Here is a 17,007-nt window from a genome sequence, read left to right on the forward strand (position 1 = left end):
CATCCAGTGCATGAGAGAAAATAAAAAACAAAAATCATAAGTGACAATTTTTAAAAAAGGACTGTCATGGTTTAACCCCAGCTGACAACTAAGCCTGACACAGCCACTTGCTCTCTCACCTCCAGTGGGCTTTAGGAGAGAATCAGAACAGTAAATGTGAAAAAACTCATGGGTTAAGATAAAGACAGTTTAATAGGTAAAGCAAAAGCCATGCACAAAAGCAAAACAAAACAAGGAATTCATTCACCACTCTCCTTTGGCAGGAGTTACTCAGACATCTTCAGCAGAGCAGGGCTCTATCATGTCTAACAGTTACTTGAGAAGACAAGTGCCATCACTCCAAACATGCCCTGCTTCCTCCTTCTTCCTCAGCTTTATATGCTGATTGTGACATCATGTGGTGTGGGATACCCCTTTGTTCAGTTGGAGTCAGCTGTCCCAGCTGTGTCCCTTCCCAACTCCTTGTGCACCCCCAGCCTGCTCGCTGGTGGGGTGGGGTGAGAGGGAGAAAGGCGTCTACTCTGTGTAAGCACTGCTCAGCAATAACTCGTGTTATTAACACTGTTTCCAGCACAGATCCAAAACATAGCCTCATACTAGCTACTATGGAAAAAATTAGCTACCCCAGCCAAAACCAGCACACTTGCCCACAGAGGAGATTTTTTTTTCCCCAGGTTGGCAAACATGCTGACATCTGAGGGATTAACTCTCTGATTATATTTTTGTTTGTTGTTTCCTATTTAATGTACTGTGGATGTTTGCATTGTTTGCATAAATGCCACAAGTTAATTAAGTATTATCTTTAAATGTATTTCCTTTTATCAGGTTGTGGGTTTTTTTGCAGAAGCTTTCAATTTCAAACCAAAGTCCCTTTTTGATGAAATCTTTAGAAAGTAAATAGAAGCTTCAGATTTAGCTTCTTATTAATATTCACTATCTTGTATACCTTCATTGTGTCTTTTTTCCTTTCTAAAATTCATTACTTCATCTCTTTCCTCAGATTAAAATTGCTTCATGCTTCTATCCGTTTTTGCAGTGTACCTATTGGCCTCTTCTCGTTTATATGTATATGGCTCAGCTATAGAGTTAATAAAGTGATGGTATTATATCTTTCTATTTCTTCCATGGTATGTTATTTCTCTTTGCTGATTACTGTGGAGATTTATGGTGAGCTGTCCAAAGTAGCCTCCAGTACTGTGCTTCCAACTCCACGGTCACTTAATAAATAGGACTTAATTATATCAATGTCACATCTGGCATCTCAGCTGCTTCCAATTGGACTAAGACTCATATGTTACAAAAAGTGTATGTTTTATTCATTGGAGTTTAGAGCCATGTACCTAAAGTCACCCCTTTTGTGGTCTTTAACCAGTTGATATCTTATTGATCTCTTTTATTTTTTCATACAAAATAGCTTGGTCAGGATGCTGGTAATGTAATAAATGTAATAATCTGTGAGATAAAACCAGTATTTCTGTAGGCATTTCCATATAGTATGAAAGTGTACCTCGCTGGAGAAGGTAGAAGTTCAGGTGTAGCACGAATCAAACATTTCATGACCTAATCTACTCATTATGATAGTAAAAGTCAGATTTTTAAACATCTTAATTTTAATTCCTCCACGTTTCAGGAGTCTCCTTACCACATGGCCAAGCAATCAAGTTCACCTACTTAGCCTTCTCAGCTGCGCACAAAGATATATAGGTTTTATTTAATTTTTTGGCTCTTTTATTTAACTTTGTGTTCTGACATACCATTAACTTTCAGGATACTCCTTTGTGAGCAGCACCTGTTCCTCTCCTAGTTCAATTGTAATTTTCCTTATCTCACATGACTGATGTCTTTGGCAGATGTCTTTGTCTGACCTGAATACTCTTTAGCACCTGTCAGCCTTCTCCTGTTCCTGCTTTATATAATCTCCCTAAACATTGTCAGTTCTCTGTGGTAGCACTTTAGCGCTGTTAGGCAAAGAGGAAACACCACTTTCTGTGGAGGCTTTTTGTTCTTCAAATCTTTCTATGGTTCTGAGTAGATTTAAATCCCATGTCTTTACATCAGCTCTCCCACCGCAGTTCTGAGATTTCACATACTTCCCCTATGCTGCGTTTGTTGGTAAGCTGGGATACAGTTCATGAAAATGTTGCTTAGAGGTGCATCATTTTCCTGGCAATTTAATTTTATTTTCTAAAAGATTGATTTCCCTTCCCACTTCCAAAACCATAGGTAGAAGTTCAGGCTCTGGCCAGAAGAGTCTCCCAAGTCTTGCCAGAACTTTATTGACATCTCAAGAAATCACCCATCTTGATATCTGTCTCACATACCTTCCCAAGCATCACCTACCCAGTAAGCCACTTATTCAGACTAATAACTGAATTTCCCACTGCCAACTTCATCTCCTGGTGATACAGGAGTAAAAATTTCACCACTTGTAGAGGGTCTAGTCTGAACATTGACAGATCATTGACATTTTCCACAGAAAACAAATTACAATGAATGAGCAAAGGAAATGTGCAAATTATCTTTCCAAATTCTTTCTTTTAGGAAGTCCCAATTTATTATGACTAATATGGATTGCACATTTAAAAATTATTTTGCATATTTAAATGATTTTGTATTCACTGAAAACATCACAGACAAGGAACTGAATATTAAGTAGTAATGGCACAGTTCTCCATTTACATCCATTTTTCATATCATTTTCCCTCATGGCGGTTTCCCTCCGGCTAGAGTACAGGCAACTAATCATTCCAGGAACAAAATTTTGGATTAAAAGATTTCCAAGTCTATTACAGAAGTCCTAATGAAAGTGTTTATTTTCAAAGTCATATCTAGCAATCAAACACAGTTGCTACTCAGGCTGCAGTCAATCTTAGATTTAAGCCAAGGAATGACTCGAATATAAAGCAAATATTCTGCAAAAGTGTTCTGTACATTGTAAGGTCAGAGTGGTCTTCAGTTTCTCCAGTTACAAGTGCTAGCTAAAGGCTTGCTACTCAAGATCACATCTCACATGCATATTCAGAGTGACTGCTTTGGAATATCTTTAAACAAGCAGTAAAATGGGAAAAAAAAAAATGTTCTTCAGGACTCAAAGACACCATTAAAAATAGACTAAATTGGCTTACTATTCCCACCGGTTAGGCTGACATTTTAAATTGCAATTTGGAAAAATGAGGGAAGAGATACCATTGACAGGAAAAGGGATGAGGGGGACTGAAGAAGAAAGAAAAGAGTGAAGCGAAGCTGTGGTAAAAAGGCTGTGAAAGGCAAAATGAACAAATTTCCCCTTTACCAGTTATCTTCAAACAAATAAATCACTGGACTTTCTCCTGCAGAGATAATCTTGATTTTTTTTCTTCCTCTGTAAAGGCCTATAAAGATTCAATAAAACCATCTGCCAGGCAAACTGTAAGTTTTTTTCTTTACGGGTCATCTTTTTAAATTTTCGTTTTCTGATTCTTTTTATTTTCCGTCAGATGCAAACAGAAACAGACCAGATCTCAGCTGTTACAAACACCATAGGCTGCAGAGAGCCTCATCAGTAAAATCTAGTTAAAAGAAACTACCCTTGGATATCCCATAGATGCCATTCATCTATTCTTGCACTGGTTTTTGATACTGTAGCAGAAATAAAGTTGCCCTTGTGCATGTTCTGAAAAGCTTACTCCATCACTTCACAATTAGTTCCTAATGTTGCAAAGAACTGAGGACCCTCTGCAGTCCTTGAGAACTAAAGTTTTTCTACACCATGAGGGACTCGCATTTTTAATTATCAAAGCTAGAGTCCTTGGGCAACATCATTCCCTAACTCAGAGCTATAATTTCCAGCAGTTCTGTTGAAGTATAAGCAAGCAGCTCTAGAGCCTTCTACATGGTGGGAAATTTATAAGAAGTTTCACTGAAAATTATATCCTACAAGTAAAAAGACACCAATAAACACAAAACTGTGATTTTTAATTTTCAGAAATGACCTAGTGAACTGAGACAGTGAAGCTAATGTGCCCCAATTATGTCGGGGAGGAGAGGGGGGGAGGAAGAGGAAATGAAAAAACAAAGAAAGAACTTGTATTGTAAATATTATAATTATTTCACCCTTCTGAACACCCCATTTTGATTCACAGTGATCTAGTCAGCAACTGAAAATAGACTGCAATTTTATAGCCTCTGAGCTAGAGAGTTTTAAAGGTCAATGGAAGGAGTATGCTTTAAAGGCAGTGTGGAAGAACACCACAGCTAGTGTTCCTGAAGGCAGGGTCCCTGGAGTAGGAAAAAAAAAAGTTGTGTCATCATCGTCTTCCAATCTACAGTATGCATTTCATTTGTGAAGAGCCTGCTGTACAATGCCAGACATGTCACTCAGTGTGGAACATAGCTCCAAAGGTGCCACCTCTTTTCTTAACACTTTTCCAAACTGTGCTCATGAGACATACACCCTCATCTCCACACTGAGAATTGACAAAACACATCTAACTAGTATCTCTTTTCGATTTCTTTGCATGCTCCTCTCCTACTTTATGGCCTTAAATTCTAGATTGCGTACAGTTAGTGACATACTGTTTGACAGAGACAAAATGGGGACCTCTTGACAGACAGATAACATTACACAGATTAGGTTGGACTTTCTTGGCTTGTCTTTGCCTGACTTTTCTACAGTCTCCTCCCTTCATCTTCATTCCCTCTCTGTTGCCCTTAGCATGCTCAGTTGCCTTCATTTTGCCTCTCTTCAGTGTACCTTTCCCCTACATTTTTGCATTCCATTTCTCTTATCAATGCTTAAATAAGCCCTTCCACAGAAAGTGCCAAAAAATGAACATGTGTTTTGTCACCTTTCTATTATGTGTGAGGGCCTTGTCTTTGTTACTGGTTTCTTCTGTTTAGGTTACAGATTTAGCAGGACAGGAATGATTCACTGATTCATACGAATGCAGTACCTAAAACAAGGATCCTCCTGCTAAGGAATGGGAGTAAATTTTTCTCCCTTTCCAAGACAAGTAATGGAATGAGGAACTGTATATGAAGCATCAGAAAACAGTTTCTAACAGTAGGATAAACTTGTCTTTAGGCTCTCCTGTAACAGAAGATGATTATTTATTATCTGAAAGCATGGACTCATGCCAGCAGAGATGCGGTCATTGTGCCTTGCCATCCCAGAGGAATACAAGTGGAGAAAAGTCTGATTCTTTCCTGCCTCCTGTGTTACCATACTAAACTATGCACGATGGGCTCTGAGGAACGAGACCTCATTTTTCACTATTAAAAATGAACTTGGCAATTTGAAGAAATGGTCTGAAATCAATAGGATGCAATTCAGTAAGGACAAGTGAAAGTGCTACATTTGTGTAGAAGTAATCAACTGTACAAATAGAAGGTAGGAAATGAGTCAGTAGGAAACAGTTTGTGGTCTATGGGGGATCACAAGATGAACAGAAATAAACAATCTCACCTCCCTGCAAAAACTATTGCATCAATTGTATAGGCAGCATCATGTGTAAGATTTGTCTGTAAATACTCCAGAATTAACAATCAGCTAACATAGTGTATGCACCTTTAGGCACTGTACTTTAAGAGGGATGTGAACTTCTTGCAGCAGTCCAGGGAGAGCAACAAGGTGGATTAGAGGGTTGGAAAAAGTGATCTGCAAGTAAAGATTGAACAAAATCAGAGTTGTTCAGTCTGCAGAATGAAACACAGAACTGTCATAACAGATTTGAACAGTATCCTGCTGAGGCATCGGAATCAATTCCTCTCCATGTCCACAGGGATTAGAACAAGAAATAATGGAATGTGGAAACTTTAGATTAGGCATTAGAAAAAAATTCTAATATGACAAGAGCAAAACATTGAAACAGATTGCCTGGAAAGACTAAAATCCATATCATTGGATTTTTTTAAGAGTAGGTTCTAGACATGTTTTATCAGATTCTGTGATAAAAGTTAAAATAATAACACTTTATGCTTCTCTTGTTTTATAAGAAAGAATCCCAGGGTGCAGCTCCCCTCTAAGTAAAACATGCAGACAGGGAAAATTTACACTCCATTTTTCAAGCAGTGAGAACAATGTCTCTAAGTAGTTGAGTCTCCCACTTAATGAGCTGTAGACAAGCCCTAAGAAAAAGCTTGTATTAGTAATTTGGGGTCTCAAATCCAGGCTCACATCAAGCCATAAAGACTCAATTGAGTGTGACTCACCTGTTCTACCTACAGATGTCTACAAAGTAAACATCTACAGCTGAACTTGTCATAGTGGGTTCCCTTTGTAGTCAACAGAGAGAAGCAGATATATTCAGGCAGTGAATCACGTGGCTTACTAAGGTATAAAAACATGTTATATTTCCTTGTCTTCTGGGATGGGAGTGGATGATCCACCAGTTAGGAATCTCAGCTTTCTGACTGCTCACTTTGTAACCCAAGACTTCAAGTAAAGTACTCTGGAGTCACATTTTTGCATCTAGAAAAGATGCAGGTTGTAACCATCCTCAGTACTTGGTTGAGGTTACTATAGAGTAAATTCTATATTTAGGAGCAGAAGCAGGAAACATTTCCCTTCTACACTGATTTTAACATGTTAAGATGATGGCTCAACTGTAAGAAGATGAACTTCCTGACAAAGGATATATGATAGATGAAGATGGTTATAGAGATATGATCTGTTCAGCTCTCGTGCGATTCTGTAATTCGCCACATGGTCCATCCTGCATGTATAAAGTGGAAAGGATTTCTTCAGATGTACTAGTATAAAAGACAGTTCCAGTAACAGCTTTCATATTGCCTTTTTGCCAGAAATCAATCTCCTTTCACACTAGATTTATTTCTCAAATATGAAATCTTTCTCCTGGTCTGCTCCCCAGACTTTTTTTTTTTTTTTTCCTTACCTCAGAAACATCATCTCTTTAACTTCACAGTGTCTCTCTCTCTTTCTATCTCTTTTTTCCCTCATTCCTAGCATGAGGTCTCACCTTTAACTGTGTCAAAGGGTTTTAGACAGACCTGCCTAAACCTGAGAAAGGTTGGCTTGGCTTGGTTGGCAGAGTCAATCTTCCCCTTGGGACAGCAACACAACAATTCAGGAGCTTTATTAGCTGAGCACGCTACCAGAGGTGTTCAGGTTGAGGACAGAGGCCTCTGCCCCCAACCTCCCATGGTGCAGGTGAGAGAGGTCAGTCTGCAGCCACAGGGTGGAAGGCTGCCAGGTCAGCTGTGGGCACCAGGCACAGCAGCAGACAAAGAGAGGTTAGAAAGAATTAGCAGTGTTTAATACAAGCTCCAGTGAGGTGCTGAGCTGTCACCGTTTGCTTCTAAATATCTCCTATCATACACTGTGTAATAGCAAGTGGACTCCCCTAAAGGGGGTGACTGATCTGACCAGGGCCCAGCTGCTTAACAGTCAAGGCTAAATTGTTAATTTGAAGACCATCTTGCTTCATGGATTATGAGATTTGGGGAAGGGGACGGTGTCTATTTTTTATTTTGCCATTGCCCTGGACTGGGATGGAGTTAAGAAAAGCAGGGGGAAGCTTCTGTTTTGTTCTTACATTGAATCTCGGGCCATCCAAGATGTGCAGATGCAACAGGGAATGTCTGAATTGGGATTCTGCTGACAGTGACTCTTTTTCTGAAAAAAAAACAGTACAATCACAATACTTGCCTGGCTTTGTTTTAGTCCTGTAGTTGGAGAATTGCCATTACTTGTCCCTTTGGCCGCTTTCTGTCATCTCCTCCAAAAAAAGCCAACTAGCTTGGCCACTCTGAGGGCTAGTTTGGCAGCTGTCAAATTCCAGATTATACTTCTTGAGCACTGGCATCTGCATCTGTGACCGGCCCTTTCTTTAGCCTTTGCCCTGGCTTTGTTCCCAGCAGTGCAACAGCCCTCAGGCTGGTGTGGGGCCAGTGTGCTGCTGGTCTCCCTTCATATCCTGGTGGCTGCTTTCCTTTGCGTCAGCCTCGATAAGAGAAAATATGCTTCATAGTAGCTGCTACACTTGCAAAAAAACCCAACAGGCTGCATCTTGTACTCAAGGCAAGCACAGGCCTAATGCTCTTCCAAACACACCTGGAAACTGTTGTCTGTCACAATGCGGCTGGAAGACATACTTGTCAGGTAAAAAAGGGTGTTCAGCCTTTACTGTGTAATAATAGAGTCTTTTTATTTTTACTTACTGAAGCAGAATATACTTGGGCAAATACAGTTAGTTTGGTCTCATTCCAGAAGCTGAAAAGGTGGCACAAGTAACCAGTTCCCTGATAGCTCTTCCACTAATAGGAAATTTCCAAACAGGATAGCATTGCATAGTCTCCACTATGCCCTCTCCTGCATTTCCTGGGCAGTATGAGTAGTAAGTAAATAGATTGTTGAAGGAACATGGTTGCATTTTGTCAAGCTCTGGTTCATCTAATGTTCTTCTAAGAGATTTTAGCTTCAAGCTAGTCTAGTTGAATTTGTGTCATCAGAAAGATCACAGATAGCTCCCTGACCCTCTCTTAGGCCTTCACCAGAGTGAGTTCAGATGAATTCACTAACCCTGGTTGTAATTAAAACTTATTTAAACTTTCTGTTCTCTCTGCTAAGTATCATTTACTTTTGAGATTAAGTGCTGCTACTCTTATAAGGCTATGCAGTCAGACTGAAGTCAGCAGCATTACATCAATTTCAGTGAGTGGATTTAGCATATATAAGTTAAAAGACATAGTTAAAAAAGAAGAACAAGGACCCTCATGAGCTACTACAGGCACCACATCCCATCATGTCTTTTAGAAACTGATTAAAATCCACCTTAATGATAATTAAGGTCTTTATTCAGCCCTTCCAACTGGCCAGATGCTCCAGACTCCACTTCTCTGATGGCTAGATGACTTCTAGCCTCAATTTACTAATGTGCAATCACAAGGTTTTCATTCTTACGGCAATGCTGCTATTTAGCTGAAGAAACGAAACTGTCTCCTTCTTCCTTTGTATTTACCCCAGGTGTATTTATACAAGGCAGACATAATGCCTTTCCACTAGGCTTAACAAGACATCTTTTAGTCTTCTCTACAATAAAAAAAAAAAAAAAAAAAAAAAAAAACATTTCCCAGACTCATTTATTTCTTCCTCAAATATGAATTACTAGAATTACACGTGATTTTCCAGGTAAAGTACCAGTACTATAATTTCCCATCTCACTAGAAGTACCTCACCTGACTTGCCTCAGGAACATTTGACCTTTTTCATGGCTAAATCATATTGTCAGTTGGTCAGTGTGTGATCATTTGATTCAACCAAGCTTCCTTTCCCTCAGCAGTTTCCAAAATATGATTTCTCTAGCTTATAACATAATTTCTTATTGTTAGTTTGTAAATGTAGTGGCTGAGTTCTAAAAATGTTCACTTCACTACCCTTACTCTCTGGCTTTCAAATGAAAAGTCATGCTCATACATGGAGTAAGAGCTTGGTGTAAGTTCATTCATGGTCTAAGAAAGCCCTGCATGGATTGGACTTCCACCCCATACTTGGGCTGGAGTACCACTCTGTATCAGGAACTTTACTCAGTTCTTTTACTCACATTATCTCAACATTAAAAAGACAGTTTTCTTGCTAGAGTGGACAAAACTTTACAAAATACACTGCAAGAAAAAAAAAATATTAAATCAGCAAAGAAATTAGACTAGTTGATTTGCTTCCAACTGTAGCAACCCTTTCATCTTTATTAAATACACAGTCAAGCTTCATAGTCTCAACAGATGTTATTTTCAAGCAATTTTGTCTTTTATCTTCAAGCAAAGATATAAAGCATCTCAAAGCTGGGGAAATTGGGACAGGAAGACATGACGAGACTTTGCCCAAGCAGGTAACAGTGCTGACTGAAGAAATCATAGCTGTAATCCTTGCTCTGAGGAATGCAATAATAGACCAGCATTGACTTTACTGAGGCTAAGTTTTCATAATAATATGATTAGTAAAATAAAAGGCATTTTTAAATCAAATTCAGTTTCCAGTTTTATTTTCCTAAACTGTTTTGGTTTGGTTTCTTGGTTGGTTTGGTTTTTGTTTGTTTTTTTTGTTTTGGGGTTTGGTTTTGGTTTGTTTGTTTGTTTGTTTGGGGGGAAGTCTGTATATTTAGTGAGGGTATTGTGTTTTAATTTGCTCTTTATTCAGTTTCTACTCAAGCACCACTTTTAGATTTCCAACACTGATGCAATAAGCTTATGCTTTGTTGAAAACCCCACCAATTAATAGATGGAAAGTATCCCTTATTATGCGTTTTCTACTTTGAATTAGTTTAGGCCAATTTGGGCCTAAATTATATTGCTACTGTTCCTTTAACAGGCTATTTTTCTCATTTTCAATAAATATTATTTTGTCATGCCCCACTATGGCATTCATCAACTACAATGCAATCACAGTAAGCAATTAACTTTTGTCAAATCCCAAAACAGGGGGTTTATGTCAGAACAAGGTTGAACTATTTACTGTAATCATATAGTAGAGAAGCTTACCCTGCTACCCAGGTCTCTGCCCAAAGCAAATTAAACTCTCCTGAACTCTCATTCTACGAATACTCTTTTTTTTTTTTTTTTTTTTTTTTTTTTTTTTTTTTTTTTTCACATAGTACAGCAAATTGCTAACACCATTGCAACATCTCAAGGAAGATGAACTTTGAAATGAAAACTGTCAGGTCAGAGACACTACTCAACAATTCTTTACTTGAGGAGTTTACCTGAGACAAGGTGCTGAGACACGGAGTAACCTTCTTGGAGAAGGGGTTTATTCTCATGATTTTGCTGTGTATGTATTACCTAACACCAGAACACTGAAAGTTTTCCCATAAAATCCACCCACTTTCTCTTTTGTATAAATCTTGAGGGGTTTACCTGGCATTTTATATGCTAGACTGCAGCTCTCAAAATCATGAGCTAAACTAAGTGACGGAGTTTTCACACTGTATCTTGGATAATCCTTGCTGGACTATTTATTGAGAATTGCTTTTCCTTCCTATACACAGCGGGAAACTAAGAACTGGATCCCATCACAGAATGGGTTCAGGCTGTGCTGGGCAACCACCACTTTCAGGATTAGCAAAGATTGCCAGCCATTTAAAAACTAATAACCAAATCTGCCATGTCCTTTCAGCCTTCTGCTATGGCTCCTTTGGTGTGGATCACAGAGAGACCAGTGAGGCTGAGGGACAGCAAGGCGGGGTGGGCCTCGGAAGGAGATCACCAGGGGCAATATTCAAAGATAAAAGGTTCAGTCATGGAAAACAGTGCAGTAAGGAGCATAGTTCAAGAAATAGGTCATTATTAATCAAATTATAGATCAGACCCAATAACCACATATTTCCTTGAGCTTGCATTCAACAGCCCTTTTGTAAGATATTCACAAAGTAGGATCAATACCTCTCTGGAGGTAAGTGGCATAAATTATGTCTCAACATATACACCACAGGAGTTTTACTGTGTGTTGTGTACAGTAATTGCATTTTATAGATGACTGTGGAAGGCTTCAGCTTTCATTGATTTTTATCATAAACTAAAAGGTGGCAAAAAGAAAAGAACAGCACTTTATATGAAGAAGCCAGTCAGCTGAAGCTGCAAAAGAAAATGAAAATCTGGTGCAGTACGTGTGATCAATCCATGTTTCATGAAGAAACAAATGTAGATATTTGAGCCTTTCCATTCAGAGTAACAAAAATCTTGAAAAGTGCCACAGAAATTCCTTTTTCATCTAATAGCAGTCAATTGTGCTATCCATCAGCAGGATTTAAGACTATAGGAAGTCTTTCTAATTACAGCACTTTAAACACTTCTTATACCATGAATGCCATTGGAATAATTTATGAAATAAAGTAACAAGTTATGTTTTCATTATCGTGCATAATGTGCCCACATTCACATTTAGATTGAGGTGAGGGGAATAATTTAAGATCATCATCGTATCTAATATTTGTAACTTTCAAAAATGTATTTTAAAACATTCCTCTTCCGATTTCCTTCTTTTTTCATGTCCTTCACAGCAAGCAATTCAGAAGAGATGTTAATGCAGCATTACAACTCTTTACCCTTTTTCAAGGCCAATTTTGCAATATGGGCAAAATGATTGGAAATGTAGTCCTGAAAAAGCTTAAACCATCTGTCAGGGACTCAGTTAAGAAGATCCACACTGTTTCACAGCCAAAGATGTGGATAAATTATGCCTGGCTAGAAATGTCCAAGGCATGTGGGTTACCATTCAAGCTTATTAGGATGAATTACAGTTTTTTTATTGTTCATTACCCTAGTAAGATAATCTTTTCAAATTATAATATCCAATAAGCCATGCAGACTGGAATACAAGCAAGTGGTAAACAGTGGTAATAATGATTTGAAAAGCTCCACGTCCTGATATATCAAAAAGCCTTGTATGTGTGTGCACTCAAATGCCTATTTGTTTGCCTCTGTTGACACACCATTGTCTATATTTTAGTGTTCTATACATATTTATTTATATTACTGCTCATGTTTAATCACATGCCATAAACCACTTGTCTATTTTAGTAAAAAAAAAAAAAAAATGTAAAGAGGTTAGGGTAGCTGTGGTTAAGTTATATGGCTTAGGTTAGCAGGCATAAAAATAACCTGAATGTTATGCTGTTGTTTTAACACTGTCACTGTTTTTATGGACAGCTGTTATCCCAACATTTTTAAACAAGGATTTTTTCCAAAGTATTTTATAAACACTTCCAGTCTAAAACACTTTAAAACCCATAAATATTGCATGAAGCTTTTATCAGAAATATGAAATTGATTATTAGTTGAGGGAAGGTCTCTGGGCAATACACAAAATCAAAATATATCAAATTTTCCCATCTAAATTTCTATGCTATGATTTTTAAACCCCCCACAGACATTGTAAATGCTAAAAGGTATCTGAAGATCTATGCTTATTATATATGTGAAAGTTATGAGAATTATTTATATAATAAGCTATTTTGTGCACAAAAGGCTATAACTAGTGCTTAGCTATCTGAGATTTTCTCTGATATTTCTCTCCACAACTATACAAAAATTCTTACAAGTCCTAAAATTCATCCCTTACCTGCTTCAGAAATTATCACTAATTTCAACTGGGAAAGTAAATGAGCTGTTAATCAAGCCTGTCCAACTAAATTTAACAGAACCCTAAATACCTTGGCTTTCACATTTATGAGGTTCTTTTTTTTCTGATTAGTCTCTTATGGGTCAAAATAATATATTTTATTTTCTCACACTATTTTCATTGTCCAGGAATGGAAGGTACTGATATACCTGAAATAGACCATTGAGAAGGTGAAAGCAAACAAAAAGGAAATTATCTGAAATGTTGATGCAATTAAAAACTCAAACTTCCCTTCTTCTTTCACCTATCACTAAAACTTTTAGTGTGTTTGAAATCGCTTTCCTGGGAAAAGGAAGAGAGGATGAAGAGAGGAATAGAATGATTCTTTAGGTTGATGGCAATTCAGCAGTGTGTCTGCTGTAGACTGATGAGGTGTATAGTGTACAGGCACCCTTACAAAATCTATAGTGGATCCCTAGTGTCCACTCAAATCAGTAAACAGGCTACACATTTTGTACAGGTGTAATCAAGTGAAAACATACAAAGATCACCTGTTCCAAAAATAGATGTGATGCATCCAAATTTCTCCACAGAACCACCTTGGCATCCACATATCCTGAATGGTCTTTATTGTATTTTCACTGGATAATAAAAGTGATGTAAAATCCATTAATACAGCACGAAACAAACAAACAAACCAAAACAAAACAAAGCAGCAGCTGGCACATTAGGTGCTGTTCAGGTGCCAACACAGCAGTCTGCACCAAACAAGATTATTTTGTGTTTGTTTGGCTGATTATATTCAGTGGAAAATAGATTGCAAGCAGGAATAGCAGCTTTATCAGTGGGGCTGACTGGAGACTCCATTAGGCTTTCTGTAAAAATTCACCTGAGCTGCTTTTCACTCATATCACTATATGCTTTTTGCCTCTGTCTCTGTTTTTATACTGGCAAAGCAAAGATGTAATTTTGCGTATCCACTTATGGTTGCTGAGTATCTGACAGTACCCCTACTCAAGCATGTCTAATTTACAGAAGACTGGGCCAAGTGACATCTTGGACCAAATTTAAACCAGTGACCTAGATCATGGAAAATCAAATGACTTTACAGTAATGTGGTAGCCAAGGTATGGGTTAGACATTGCAAAAAACAAGGAAAAATATGGTTCACTTTCCTGATTTTATTTATTTGTGCATCCCTGAAACATTATCCTGTTATATCTTTAAGCTCCCTCCTCCACTATAGTCATGAGGTGGCTGAGTTATCATTTATCACACACAGCAAGCTAAAATTGTCACAGTCTTGGCCAACTGTTCAGGGAAACAGAGGAAAGAAAAGTCTTGACACAGACATAGGTCCTTGCCTGACTCTGCTCAGAATATTAATTTCTCTGTTGTGAAAAGAAGAAGAAGTCTTCATACAAGTAATTGGGAAAGGGGAATTAAGAGATGTACAGCCCATCTCCAGCCTTACCAGAAGGAAATGAGGAATAATCTGGTCAGTAAAACATTGTGAAGCATCTTATCCTCAACAAAGAAACTAAATGGGGAAGGACTAGCAGGCAAAGCTGGAAATCTTACTGGCAACTTTCTAACACACATGCCAACATACTCTTCACTATCAAAGAAAATCTTGTCATTTGGTCTGTTCTTGGAGTAAAATGAGTACAGCTGTCCTGTGTATTTTCCACCATTCTATGGCAGCCTGTAAAGCCTTAATCTAGAAAAAATAAGGTTCTTTTCCTTCAGCCCTCACAAAAGTCTGAATAGTATGTCTGTAAAATAACTAGATATAAACACTACTGTGAAAGGTCTATAAAATATCTTCTAATGGACATAAAAACTGTATTTGGGGTCAGTTACCTGATCTCTGTTTTTCTGTGATGTAGCACAAGTCTCATTTGCCAAAAGTCAAGCCCTGAACTACACCAGCAGAAAAAACATTTTTAAAGCAGCAGCTTCTTGAGCAACCCAACACTTGGAACTCTTTTTCCTGCCCAATATCTCTTCTATTCACTCTCCACTAACTGCTATTTACAGTAGACTTTTGGGTTTTTTTTCTGGTTAGTTTGGTGGAGTGTTATAAACAAACAAACAAATAAATAAATAAATAAATAAATAGTAGACAGAACTTCGCATTCAGAGACCATCAAAAGAAAGGCTGAAACATCCAGTGAAAGAATAATTGTTAGAGGATGGGGGGGAAAAAAAAAAAAAAAAAAAAAGGCCATTTTGATTTATCTTGATTTAGTCTTTCATATAGCTGGCAGCATTTAAATGTTGACTGCTTTATGATCTTATGTTTTGAAGTTCAAAACAAATCCTGAATGCAATGCAAATGAGCTCATTATCTCACCTCTGATCTTTATGTATTTAATTTCTTGATGACCTGTTTTGCTTTTCCTCTACCTTAAAAGCAAGAAATAATTCAGAGACAGAGGAATATTTTTACATTTGTTTTATGTATCTCTTACCCAAATCTGATTACTAATCACAATGAATAAATGATACTTAAATGAATACTGGGTAGACACAAAAGACTGACTAGTCAGTGCATCTCAAAGCAGCAAGGTATTATTATGTGACATAGAAAAATAACATCTCAAAATCTACCAGGATTACTTTAAAAAAGATAAACATCTGTAGTATTTAAATGATATTTTCTTAGTTCCCCTGACAAAATGACAAATGACGAAAAGTTAATCAAAATAACCTTTTAGTTTAATCTATATAACAAGTTAGTAAAATGCTTGTTTTAGACACTGAATGATGAACTTCAAAAGTCTGCATCAATGTGAATGGATCAGTCTAGTGCTTTTCATTAAACTCTGGCCACAATACCCATGTTCACCTCCTCATTTTGTGGGGATTAACAAATAGAACTTTACTACTACTCAAAGCACTTATGTGCCATTTTTGTCAGTAACTGAAGTATGCTGAAGATGAAAGAAGCTGACCATGAAACATCAAAAATATTGAAGTAGCAACCATGTTGCCAACATCTAAATGTGAGGATCTTGAATTACACACACTTAAAAACTGCCACAGGGAAAAAAAGCTTTGATTTCCAGAACAGTGTGGAAAAAGCTTGCACTCACAAGTCTACAGTCACTGGCAAATCTTTTCTTTTTTTTCTCTTGTATATTATACAAGCTGAAGTGAATACTCAAATTCACACATTGAGCAGGTAGATTAAATAAACATCTACCATAATTTCTGGGAACTGCAGTTTACATCAGATTTTAGCTGCTATTCACTGAAATCTGAGGAATGTATATGCCACATAGGGCTGTGATTTAGCCCACTTGGATCCGTTGCCCACCTCCCTGACATTCAACTGTTGTGAATATTCTCTGAGATCAATAAGCAGGCATGGCCAAATGTTGTTCCAAGACTTGGGGAAAATGGAATTATATACATGTAAAAAAACCAAACAAACAAACAAACAAAAAAAAACCCAAAAACAACATGTATATTCACAGGCATTGTTCATGGTCAGTTGGAGCAAGAAGGGTTCCTACACAAAACTGAGTTCACTGGTATCCTGAAGCTCAGCTGCTACCTGGTGGAACACAAGCACCCATGAAGAAAAGGAATCTCGTGTATTGCTCACAAAACCCTTTCAGTGTGACCAAGAACTCACCTGCAGGTGAGCGAGCTCAGCTATTACCCTTTGATTAAGCAGAAAGGGACTTCCATAATCCTAAATTTCCCCAACCTACACCAGCTAACAAAGTTCACTGGCCATGGAAGTATGTTGTACCCTCCTCTGCATATTCTTACCGGGGGCTGGGGGGGGTGTGAGATTCATAATATATTTCAATCAACAGAATTGATTATTACATCCCCTCTCCTGCCCACTGTTTTGTTCCAGCACTGACATTTGCTTCATATAACTCAAGGGCTGTTTAAGGTGCTAAGCCATTAGAAAAAAATATTTTTAATTTATTTTCTTG

The sequence above is a fragment of the Athene cunicularia genome (genome assembly GCF_003259725.1).
Source record: "Athene cunicularia isolate RWA chromosome 2 unlocalized genomic scaffold, athCun1 chr2_part1, whole genome shotgun sequence".
Classification (NCBI taxonomy): Eukaryota; Metazoa; Chordata; class Aves; order Strigiformes; family Strigidae; genus Athene; species Athene cunicularia.